This window comes from Paroedura picta, chromosome 6, assembly GCF_049243985.1.
Source record: "Paroedura picta isolate Pp20150507F chromosome 6, Ppicta_v3.0, whole genome shotgun sequence".
In the NCBI taxonomy this organism is placed as follows: domain Eukaryota; kingdom Metazoa; phylum Chordata; class Lepidosauria; order Squamata; family Gekkonidae; genus Paroedura; species Paroedura picta.
In genome coordinates this window covers 105,432,902-105,445,938 of record NC_135374.1, presented here as the reverse complement: position 1 = coordinate 105,445,938, position 13,037 = coordinate 105,432,902, and the positions used below count along the sequence as shown (strand labels likewise).

Sequence of the window (13,037 nt, the reverse complement as noted above, 5' to 3'; positions counted from 1 at the left end):
GTTAACATGCAACTAGACAAAGATGATTCAGTGCACATCATATATTTGGACTTCTGACCAAGTATTTAATCAGACTCCTAAGAAAATTTAGCAGTGATGGGATAATTGATTAAATGGTTAAATGACGAGAAGCAGAGAGCAGGAATTAAGTGACAGTTTTCACATTGGAGTGAAATGAGCAACAGGATCCCACAAAGATTCATGTTGGGACCAGTGCTATTGAATTTGTTTATAACTTTACAGGTTATAAGTATTTCCACCAATGGCTACTAGCCATGGTTGGAAGATTCCATATATATACCCAATGTTACCCAAATTGCGTGGACACGTGTCCTAAAACACGTATCTTTGAGCTTGTGGGGAATATTAGCTCAAATGCTGCGAGAGGGGGGTAACTTAGCGTTATCGGATCGTTACCTTTGTATACGAGGGTTTATTACACCTGTAGGAACTCAAGGCAAACACAGATTTAAATGGTAAAATATTAATATAAGCTTTTATTGAAAGGAAAATAACAAAAGTACACACAAATAGCTAACACACATACAAGCAGTCATATAGAGAAGGGGGGAGGAAGAGTGGAAGGCTTGATAGTTACCTGTCCGAGGAGTGGTGGGTCAGAGGAAGAAGCACGAACCAGCGTGGGAGGTCCCGGGTTGGAAGACACTCAGAGTGTCTGTGTGAAGCCACAGTTTTTATAGGGTTTTGGGAAGGGGGCTATGTGACAAGGCTCAGGTAAGCATGTGCTGGAGGTTTCCAGGGTCCCCAAAGATTAGGACAATACCTGGCCAAGTGGGGGTGATGGCTGTAAATGGATTTGGATAAAGGTATTAATGGCTCTGAGGAAGAGAGCCATCAGGTCTCGCTGGCAGGATGTGGGGGAAATATCCCCTGGCAGAGGGGCCAAGTGTGAAAAATGTTGCAAGACAAAGGATTTTCCTAGGAGCCCTTAGGCAAACAGGAGGAAGCCAGTCCACTCACTTAGAAATACAATGGGGGGGGGGGGTGAGCTGATGCAAGCTTGAGTCCAGAGGCACCTCTGGGTCAGGCAAAGGCTGTCATTCCAAACCTAAGGCAGAGAGCAAGATTTCTAAGATGGAGTCTGGCCTCGCTTGGCTGACCCTAGCAGTGTCATGGCTTTAGCTTAAGCCTAGACTATTGTGGGGTGCCATTGGTTATAGAAGACAGTGTGCCAAGGCATAAGGCAGGGATCCTGCCATGCGTAACATTCCCCCCCTTCTGTAGTGAATTATATGTCCAATTTATTCACTACAGACCAATATACTCTGTTTCAAGTGTTGGCAAAGATTGAAATTCAGACTAGAAATTCAGAGAGAAAAGTGGGGCCATCTTCTGCCACTACAAAAACTACAAAAGCTTAAGCCAAATTAAAAACAAAACACATTTAGGAGGGGTTTAGGTGACTTAAGGAAAGCTGTGAAGTTGCCGTTCCTCTTTACCACAACCACTCACAACTAAATGTAACATACATGAACTATGAACTAGCTAAGCGTGAGGTCTCCACCATATGAATAAAGCAATGAACCAATGCAAACTAATATGTTGAGCAAGGCAATCTAGCAAACAATAGACAAAAAGCAAATGCAGTGAAAACCAAATTCTATGCAGGCAGGAAACTGGGGGCAGTACCTGAGCAATATTTTATAATGCGAGCACTAGGCAATCCTAAAGATGCTGGCAATGAATATCAAGCAATTACTATGAAGCAGGCAGAAAGTGGTAGAAACTAAAAAGTTAAACAATGAACTAAGCAACGGCTTCTAATAAGCAAGGCAATAAGAACAACGAGCCGTAAGGGAGTGGCGGGCAATAAATCGAAAGATAATAATAATAATAATAATAATAAAAGGTAAAGCTAAGCAATTTAGCAAAACTTATATACACAAACTAGCAAACTATTTAAAACTGATACAGGCACAATGCAATATACAGTGAGTTGAGATACAGGGCACAATACAATTTGGAATACAGACAATACAGTTTGAAAAACTTCCTCCCCCCCCCCCCCCCTTGTCCAATTGGTAAAGGTGGGAGTGAAGCTGGAGATACCTTGAATAGTTGAACATGAGGATTGATGAAGATGAGCAACTGGTTCAGCAGTTGAAGATGTTGATATATATATGCATATATATATAAGACATTGCTGGGTGATGTTTGCAAACACATAGAATGGTGAAGGAGGTTCCTCCATGGGGGTAAAAAGCAACTTTGGCGAGGATCCATTTTATGAGAGAGCCACTGGCAAGAGGTTGTGGCAACAAGCAAATAGCTGGAGATGTGTGCAGGTCCAGGTTAGCTTGCAAACTGATCTTCTCCCCCCCCCCCTTGTGACTGAAATGGCAGGGGAAGAGGCGGTGAAGGCACTAATCCAGGTTGTCAGAGCGTATGCAGGGTCAGAGGTAGCATACAGAAGAAGAAGCAGGCCAGCTGGGCAGTGAGACTTCCTAGAGCAGGAGCTGGGGTAAACAGCAAGCATCAGAAGTTCACCAGCAGGTAGGCTGAGGCAGAAAGCGCAGAGCAGCAGGTCATGATCACAGGACACATCCATAGCAAACGCAGGCAGAGGATCGCTGTCATCTTGACCAGGTCAGGTCTGGAGGTTGGCGAGCAGGAACAGCATGCAGGCAGGACCATCAGGAAGTGGTTGTGATGCACAAGCCTGGAGCCTCCTTAGAGCAGACTTGGCAGACGTGGGTTGCAAGAATATTTGAATGACCCAGGGCATCAACAGCACAGTGGAGCTGAAGAGCTCAAGGGGGAGACACCCAATTGAGAGAAGGACAAAGATTGACAAAAGTTCAGTGGAGAAGTGTGTGCAGCTGCAAAGAGTGATGCTGCAAAGTCTGCTGAGGCTGGGCTCAAGTAGGCACACAGCCTGATGGATATGCAGATTAGGAAAAATACTCAAAATTTAGAGCTTTGAAGACAATGAACTCAAGATGAAAGATTGGAGCAGAGGGCTGCCCCCATAAGTGACTGTCAAAAAGATCTACTGTGCTGGGTGCCCACCATGACCTTACAGAGACTGAAAATAGAATTTAAGAGGAGCTAGATGCCATCTCCAGGGAGGGAGAGGGAGATTAGAGCAAAATTATAAGACAAGGGAAGGAGGATGCCAAACTCCTGGTGAGTTTGGGAATTTGAGAGAAAACTGATAGATTACTATGGGTGACTGAAGCGAGATGCTTTGTAGAAATACACGAGAGAAAGTCCTTCAAGTCCTGTAAGAAGATAGTTTTTGGAGGTTAGGTCTACTGGCCTTCTGCACTGTTGTGTAAAAAGAAGCATTCAGAAAAAGAATCAAAGAGCCAAAGTTAAAGGTTCCTGCAAACATGTTGCAAATGGTCTATGAATGAATAGATTAGCAGCTCAAATACACATATATATATGAGGGGAAAAAAGAAGAATTGCTAGATAGAATCTGGTCAATTGCTTCCCAGTTAATAAACACAAAAAGAAAGCTTCAAAAACAAAACTTTGATTGTGATCTATAAAGATCTTGCTATAAAGAGCACGAGAGGACTCCTAATTAAAAGAGGACTCAAAAACATGGCAAAAGAATTTGCAAAATGTTGTGGATTGACATAAACAATCTAAAAAGTTAGAGCACATAAGCACAAATCTAAAAGCAAAGGTTTCTTATAAAAATGAATAAAACAAATAACCTTAAAGAAAATTCAAGGGTTGAGGAATAGAAACTTGTTTTTCAGACTGAGATCTGCCTGCTTGTAGGCCAGGCTGATTAGATGTCAATTGCTTCTTTTAAAAGTTACATTGGAGTACTGCTGAGAATATGAATGGGAAAGAATGAATGAGAAGAACATGAAGATGAAGTCAGAGTCCCATTACATAATAGTGTGTCAAAAGAATTGTGTTCTTAAGGAGGAAAGACTGTTCCTCTGTACATACACAGAGTGCCTTTTCATAGGAGTCAGGCTGAGTGGAAGCCTGAGTACCCAAATGAAAGGTCTGTATGAAGCTTTCTAAACATATTCAAAACAAAAACAAAATTGCAAAAACAGATTTTTAAACAAAATGGTCTTATGAATAAAAAAGAACAAAGTGTTAACTGCCAATTAAAATTTGAAACAGGAAGTCAGAGGGAAGGAAAAGCTTTTTCTCAAAGAGAAAATATTTCAAATATTAAAAGCAGCCAAAATTGTCTTAAAATAAAAACTAAAACTAAACATATTTTAGAACAGAACTATTTTACTGTACTCCCCCCCCTTAGATTCTCTCTGAGGTAGGGGTCAGTCTTTAAAGAAACAAAACTTCTCCCCTTCCTGATTTGAGAAGAAAGAATACTTTCAGTCCTTTGTTATGTGGATTAGTTGCCTGGATGGGGGAGAGCAAGGCATGAGTCATGGGGCTGAGTGCCTAGGAAGGCAGTTAGACAAAGAGAGTCTGTTTTAAGATTGCAAAATAGTGGCTGTTTCAGTGTGACTGCAACTATAGCTGGAGGCTCTACCAATTGCAGCCAAATTTAAAATTTGAAAATTTTAAAAAGTAAAAATGGAAGCACACATGTTAAATTAACTCAGTGGCACTGGAACCATTTGTGGAAGTTGAGAAAATAATTGGAAACCTGTTAACTTTAGGGAAGCTAAGAGCCTTGCAACAAATTCTTCCCTGTTAAAACAATTGTTGTCAACTTGGATTTTGGAACTCTGTACAGGTTCAGAGGCAAGATTTCCTTCCTGACTCTGTGATGGGGGAACTGAGAATATTTTCTCTTCTTTAAAGACAAGAGGTGAAGCTGGGTTACTGGGTCTACTGTATTTTCTTTTCAATTTATTATCTGTGTGGCTTTGGAAATCCAGTACATTTTGCAAATGTGTTTTTACTTTAAAAAGTTCACCCTGGAATTCCTTGTTTTTCTCATTAAGATCCTTAATTTCTAAATCTTGTTTCTGGGTAAGAGTTTTAAATTTCTCTATTTCCTTCTGCCAATCCTTAGGGGATTCAGAAGAAATTTCTGGGGGCCTAGTTCTTGTCTCCATCTCTGGCTCAGATCTGAGCATTTTCCTGGTTTTTCTCTTCCTCATGGCCTTCACAAAGGCACACATGAGCACAGATGTGGGTTGGTTATCATACTGGGTCATGTCTGCCCCAGTATTTCTAAGTTCCCGCCACAGAAAAATCCGGTCCCTAATTTTATTCTGCCTCTGAGGGACAGAATCTCTATTAGGTTTGGGATTGTTCTGGGGGAAGTTATTGGAAGAAAAACCACTCTGTGGCTTATCCCTGTTTTGTACAGGAGAAGGTGGCGGTGGGAACTCTGCCTGGTTGAGGGAGAGTCTCCCATATGCTAGGACCAGCTTGTCCAGAGGCTGCTTATGGAACTGGGCCATGTCCAGTCCGGCTTTCCTGAGTCTAGCCCACAAGCACTTCTGAAGGGAAGTTTCTGGGGGCTGAGACTGTTTCTGGGCAGAGGGAACGGCCTGCTGAGGGCTCCCATGAGGGGTTGACGGAGCAGCAGCCTGGATGCCAAGAGAAGACTCTGCACTTTGGCCAAAGGGGTTCTTCCTGGCTCTAAAGCTGCTGCTTCTCCTGTTCTTTCTAGGTTTCAAATGGGGGTCAAAGATGGCATCAGTGACTGTCTGAACAGGCTCTTGTGCTGCCTCTCTCCCCTTCCCTGCTGTGGGGAGCAGGGAGCCAGTTCTCCTGAGAAAATCAGAGACTTGCCTAAGATTGCTGGCAAGGACGTCCCAACTCAGGTCAGCCAGTTCAATGGGGCCTAACATGATTTGGGACGGGGCATTGAGTCCTTTTATGATGACTTCCTTGAACTCAGGGGTGTTATACTGAGGGATACCATTGTGGTCTGTCCTCACACGCTTCGAAAGCAGCCCTAAGAACTGCTTTCTGCAGACATAAACCTCTGCACTTTCATCTGCTCCCTGCTTGCTTGTGTAAAACATGTCAGTGAGAGACTGATCTGGCCAAAGTATTCTGGCAACCTCTCGGACCCACTCTAGACGCGGAAGTGTGTTCAGCCCTCTAGATGCAACTGCTGAGTTCAAGACAGCCAGGTCAGACCCTGACATGCAAAGTCGTGCTAGCTGGCACAAGTCCTCTGCAGTGGCATCAGTGTGCTGGTAATAAACTACCGAAAGCCACTGTACTCCGGTGTCCTTGTCTAGAGGTCCAAGCCAGTCTGCTACTACTTTAACCTCATGTGGTTTCCAAGCTAGGGTCTTCCTGATCTCTTGTTGCTCCATGGGATCTCCCTGGGTGGTCTGCTGAACCGATTCAGTTTGGACTGGGTTTGCAGGGGCCAGATTTACCCATTCAGGGCTTACTGGTAGACTGCTAACAGCCTCCTCTGGCAAGGGCTCAGTTGGAACCAAACTTGGCAGACTGGGAAGGCCATTAGGGCAAATGACAGAGATCAGGGCATTCTGACTCCCTAATCTCTTTTTCAGGGCTTCTACTTCCCTGTGGCATGCATCATGACTGACTTGTGCATGTTTGGCCACATTGTTCTCCACTAGGAACTGTGCAGCTCCCTTGATCTTAACTAGCTCTGCTTCTAGCTCAAGAATGCGAGCCTCTGCTACCTCAGCTCTTTGCCTTGTGGCTTGGAGCTGACTTTCTAGTTCCTGGATGGTCTGAAGCTGATGAGCCTTCTCCACCCGTGTACTCAAGCGCTCAGTCCTCATGTCCTCCATCTCGTTGGAGAGGTGGATGATATGAGCCTCACGCTGTTCCAGGAGATCCGTCAACTGGGTCTCCTTTTGGTTCAGGAGATCAGCTGACTGGGCCTCCTGTTGTTCCAGGAGATCAGTTAGCTGAGCTACCTGCTCCTTCAATAGGGCATCCTTTTCCTCCAGGGCATGTTGCAGCTCAGCAATCTGAGCTACACTGTCCTGAAGTGCAACAAACATACCCCAAGTGGCATAAGAGTCCTTAGTGCCACCCCCGAGCTTCCTAGTGTTACACCCTTCTAGGAAAGCCTCGGTAAGGGTTTCCAGGGGGTTAGAGCTTTTAAAAGCTCCCAGGCGCCAGGGGTTCCGGCCGCCCTTCTTGGTCACCCAGAGTGTCAATCTGTCTGCCGGTTCCTTACGGGCAATCAGGCTAGTCAAATTGAATCTGGATGCCATTTCTTCCTATTAATTTCCAAGATCTTAAAGGGGACGGGGCTTGGTTTTCTGGCTTCTTGTCGCTGGGCAAGCAAGCACAGAGGGGATGAGTTTAGGGGCAGCCGCTGCTCGTCTCTTGAACAGCAGGGGAGAGAGGGAAAAGGATCCCGTGGAGTTTAACCTCTTACGGGTGTGGCTAGTTTGTTTTTGGCTGAGAATGGCCGGGGCTCTTCTCAGTTCAGGGCAAAAACTACCGAAAAACCAAGCAGATGGCTGATTTTTCCAATCAAGGTTGCCGGAGCGCACTTGATCCTCGGGAAAACCACCGAAAACCTGAAGGTATTTTTAGGGAAGAGATCACTGGGGGATTTTCTTGCGGCTTCTATATCCTTCAAAGCGGCAAGGGGAAAAAGGGGAAGGGCTCCCGTCAAGGCACGTCCTTACGGGGTTTGGCTAGTTTTCTTATTTTATACCGAGATGGCCGGGGCTCTCTCGATTCAGGGACAAAACTACCAAGAAAACCTGAGGGTACCGGCTAATTTATTCGGTTAGGATCGCCCTGGCTTTCCTGAACACGGGGAAAATTACCAAAACCTGGATCATCTGAGCTTTGCAAAGCCCGCTTGAGTTCTCGTGCCACTCCCGACACTTGAAACTCCAACTCCTGCGGCCGCAGGGCAGTTTTGTGCTACAGAGAGCGACTCTGCTTGCACGAAAAGTAGCAGTAGGGGGATTTTCCTGGTCCTTCCTACAGCTAAGAGGAATTTTGCCTAACGCCTTCCTACGCTTGGCTAATCCCTAGTTGTTGGGTGCGTGTCGTCCACCCGCCCGTCTAAGCCTAAGAAAACCTTGCCTCGGTGTTCCTAGCCTTAAAGGAAACTAATCTCCAGCAGGAGCAAAACAATAGCAAAAGGGTAGAAAAGAGAGAGAGAGAGGCCAACCCTTTTAGAAAGCACACTTCCAAGAGCACATTCACACACTTATGCCAAGAGTTCAAACGGGCTTTTCCCCTTACGTCCGGGTTACTGGAGAGTGCCATGCGTCCACTTTACTCCCGAGTAAGCCTGGGGCAATTGCCCGCGAGATCCACCATAATCTGTTACCCAAATTGCGTGGACACGTGTCCTAAAACACGTATCTTTGAGCTTGTAGGGAATATTAGCTCAAATACTACGAGAGGGGGGTAACTTAGCGTTATCGGATCGTTACCTTTGTATACGAGGGTTTATTACACCTGTAGGAACTCAAGGCAAACACAGATTTAAATGGTAAAATATTAATATAAGCTTTTATTGAAGGCAAAGGCTGTCATTCCAAACCTAAGGCAGAGAGCAAGATTTCTAAGATGGAGTCTGGCCTGGCTCGGCTGACCCTAGCAGTGTCATGGCTTTGGCTTAAGCCTAGACTATTGTGGGGTGCCATTGGTTATAGAAGACAGTGTGCCAAGGCATAAGGCAGGGATCCTGCCATGCGTAACACCAACAGACCTCTAATTACCATTGCTAGGAAACAGCATCAATAGAAGGCCTCTGTGCTCTCTCTGTTGGCACTCCAGGGCAACAGGTTGACTGCTGTTTGAAAAGGATAGTATATTAAGTGGACCACTGGTCTGATCAAACAAGGCTGTTTGTATATTTTAGTTACAGTCTAAACAATTCATTTGTACCAAACCTAATGAAAAACCCAGCTGCCTAAGAACAACGTGAAACTAAAACAAAGTCCCATTCTGGTCAATTTGAGATTGGTCATATGTAGATAATAATATATGGGTGTGAATCCATGATATATTTTAAAGGTCATAATCTTTAACGGATATTTGAATTGAACTCTGAAACAAGTGGCATCCAATTATTATTTTTTTCAAAATAGGCAAAGATGCATTTTCATGACTTGGCCTATGACAACAATTGGACTGAAGTATTTTGAAAAAGATTCGATTTTCTTCATTGACTTTAAGGTCCTAGGTAGAACATGTTTAGGTAATCTAACCCCAATGTCACAAAAAATATTGCCTAGTATACCACATGGATTTTTGCTTTTGATACCAAATCGCTGCACTGCCTGGAAATTTTCAGAATTATACTTTTGATAAATTGGAATTTCTTTTCTGAGAAATGGATAATATGAGCTATATTATTATGCTCCCCCCCCCAGTAGCTCTAGAAGGTAGACTTGTTACATAGTGCTCTAGCAGCATGTTGGAAGATCGGTTATGTGACTTCACAGATCCACATATCTCAAGAAAACAAAATTTATGCATACTAGCATCTTCTAAGAAATCCCTTGCATGAGAAGTCTTTACATTATGCCCTTCGTTTACCCATGACTTGTTTTGTCCTTTGCTCTCAAGAAATAATTAGGAGAGCTAATCTTGGAGTTGGCCTTTTCCAGTTTAGCATTACCATGAAACTTGCCACCAAAAGAAACCTTCCCACTATAATTATTTCTTTGCTCCTGACACACATTAGAAGCACTAAAAGCATTGCCTTAGCACCAGATCAATCAGTACTCAGTGATCTCAACAATTTGTACAATTATAGATTAGCAATCAAATGAATGTAGCAGATGTAAACTACAGAAGGCCACACATCTCTGAAAGAAAATTGGAAAGGAACAAAGAGAGAGAAATCTAATATTCTCAAGTACCATACTGAAAAGCTTTTTTTTAATCTCATAGTCTTCTAAGATTGTAATTCAAGCTTCCCAGAATCATGAACTGCTATGGTTGGTCTGGATGACATCTAGTATACCCCATAGTGCATCACTATAGCTGTGCTCTCTCCATACTTCTTGAAAAAAGGAAGATCAGAGGGGTACTTTTATCATGGATTAGAACCACATTTTTTTAGAATAATTCCCAATACCCACCTGATGTAGTCAGGAAACACATTTGCAAAGCCAAAATTATGTCCTGGGATAACCCACTATGAGACAGACCCAAACAAAACAACAGAATACCACAAGTGGTCCCATGCAGCTCACATCACATCTTTAATGACCTGTAACCTGTTCTGGGTAAAGATGTTCCTGTCTCCTGGGCAAATGGAAGGAGAATTTTTCTTGCCTCCAGAAAGCATCAACTTTAACCAACTTATCACCCATAATGCACTTAGCATGTATGGTACAAAGGCTTGCAATAAATTCTGTTCCCATATTCATTCTAAGAACAAAATCATCAGACCTAAGAAAACCAGCTCCATTCACTTGATCATCTTCTGATGATATATATGCCATCCACTGTCAACAATGTCCTTCACCTCTCTTCATCAGACAGGTGGGCAAAATAACAAATGGATGGAAATATAGTTTCAGGTGGGTAGCTGTATTGTTCTTAAGCAACAGTACAAAATTTGAGTTCAGTGGCACCTTTAAGACCAACAAAGTTTCATTCAAGGTATAAGTTTCATTTACATGGACACTTCTTCAGATACATTAAAATGGAAGCTACTAGGAATCTGCAAAAAATACAGGGTCTTTTGGGTGTATATTTAACCCCCAAAATATCAGTATTTCCTTATATTCCCAAATCCCAATACTAATACAGTATTTGGATTCGGTAAATATTTGGGAACACTATTTTTTCCCAGGTCTACTATAGCTTATAATTTTATTTATTTATTGTATTTATATGCTGCCCTCCCCTGAGGCTCATAATCTAGGAGCTATAATGGAGAATGATCTGAGATTATCTGGGGCTCTAGAAGGGGTTTGTTGAGCATAGGCACCAAATGTGCAGCACAGAGGCTGGTGTCTTTCCTCAAGCCCACAGTTTGAAAAAGATTGGACAAGGAATCCAATTCTATGGGCCCCCAAATAAGATGCCCCCATCCTCCAGTGTTTCTATTGGAGGTGGGAAAAGGTATTTAATATTTGAAGAGACCCTGGTTCCTTTAAAATTAAATGCCAAATGAACTCCAAGGGCATTTAAAGGACTCACAGTATCTTTAAATGTCTTCTTGATACTGAGAGTCCAAAGGGACCAAGTTGCCTTTATATGTACTTTAACTGTGGCTATCTGGTGGACTCAAAATAGTGTCTCCTGTCCCCCAGGCACTGTTTTTTTTTATTCTTGACCATTTTGGATGGCCAAAAATAGAAAGAAAAAAATCTGGGTAAATTAATATCTGAAAAATCACATGAGTAAGTTTTTCAGTTTGGATTCACTGACAGCACAGCCCAGAAGTTACCAGTCAATGCAAATAAGTAGAGGATGAACAGCAAATTAGCATACAACATAATTGAGATGTTTAACAGATGAAAACACCAAAAAGGAATAGCAAACTTACTTTGCATGGTCACAATTTGTTTGGATTTAATTCCAGGGGAAAACATAGTGAAACAAACATATCAGAACTGGAGGTTGATGTGTAAATTCACCCTTCTTAAATGTGAAATGTTGAGACACAGTTGCTATACTCCATCCATCTTCTCTCAAGCATGGAGATAACTACCAGCATCCCTTTTCTTTCAGGTGGTGATGATTGGTTGTTCATTGTCACCAGACTAGAGAAATACATTCCAATCTACCATTCCAGATTACATTACATTCTGCTATTCATTGCATTGCATTACAATATCCATTCCAGTGTACTGTTTCAAATAAGAAATAAAATTAAATAAAACAAAGAAAATATATGATTCTTCTTGGTGAGAAAACAGATTTAAGTATTAAATGAGATTAGCATGTGTAGTGTGACAAAGAAAATTCATTTTTAAGTCCTGGAGTTCTTTCTGTTCTTTATGTGGTTGGTAATAATACTTAGAACAAAATGCCCCCATTCAGTTTCTACTGTAGAGATTCTTTGGTTTGACTTTGATTCAGTTGCAGTTTTACTGCCACAATGACACTGGGTAGTGATGGGCTTGCAGAAATGACTTTCATTTTCAGCCTCTACTATAGAGATTCTGTGGTTTGACTTTGGTTATGTTGGGCTTGTATTGTCACATTGACAGTGGTTTTTTTTCTGGGTATACGTACCTTGCCATTGGTTCTGTTGGTCTTGATAAAGTGTCCCATACATTCAGTTTCCATTTCAGAGATTCTCTGGTATGATTTGGGTTCTATTTGGCTTGGCTGCAATTTTGGTCTTTGTACCTTTAACTCCCCCCTCCCTCCCAGCAAAATTTACCCATAGGGAATAATGGATCTGAAAAATTTGGACCACCAACAAAAAATTCCAGATTTGCATACTATACTGACATTTGGTATTTGGGAATAACAATAGTTTGAGATCTTGTATATCTGAATCCAAAAAAATATCAAATTGCATAGGAGAAAAAAATATTATCTCTTCATAGTGGCAAGGTTAGAAATGGTAACACATTGAAAAGGAAAACCTTGCTAACCTTTATAACATGGTATGGCTGATTTTGAGGCCTCCTTCTTTTTAATGTGCCAGAAATGAATAGCTAACAATACCAGACATTTCTTTAAAATTTGTCATCCCTTTTCCTTATGACAGCTTATGACCAAACACTGTTACACTGAGCCATCTGATAACCACTGTTGTAAGTTTACTCTCTGTTAACTGCAAATAGATCTGTCAGGATGGTTTTACCTAATGACACCTGATGAGAGTCAGGAACTTTGGAAAAAGAAAGTCAGTGCTCTTCAGCATCAGTTTCCTCCATGGGAGCTAATTGTTAGGAGATGATCTCCTAACAGCTCTGTGTTCTTCAATGAGATGCCCATTAGAGCTTGGAGAAGGTGTCATCTTTTCATCAGATGTCCTTCCAGGCTTGGAGAAGATGCGTCCTTCTAGATCAATGGTTCTCAATGTAGGTGTTGGGACCCCTTTGGGGGTTGAATGGCCCTTTCATAGGGATCACGGCAGGGCAAGCAGTTTGGCTGGAGGTGTGCCATCCACAAAACAGCCTTGCGGGGTAGATCAAGATAGGGCATTTCTGTCTGGAGCAGCAGAAAAGAGCAAGGTG

General features: G+C 42.5%; 1 long non-coding RNA gene across 1 annotated transcript in view; it reads left to right on the top strand.

The window, feature by feature from the left end:
* The window catches only part of LOC143840399 (uncharacterized), a 63,283-nt gene extending 59,200 nt beyond the window's left edge, over positions 1–4,083 (top strand). The window contains exon 2 of the long non-coding RNA XR_013232176.1: positions 4,001–4,083. This is a non-coding gene — a long non-coding RNA (uncharacterized LOC143840399). The remainder of the gene's footprint in view (positions 1–4,000) is intronic.
* Positions 4,084–13,037: the final 8,954 nt, after the last annotated feature.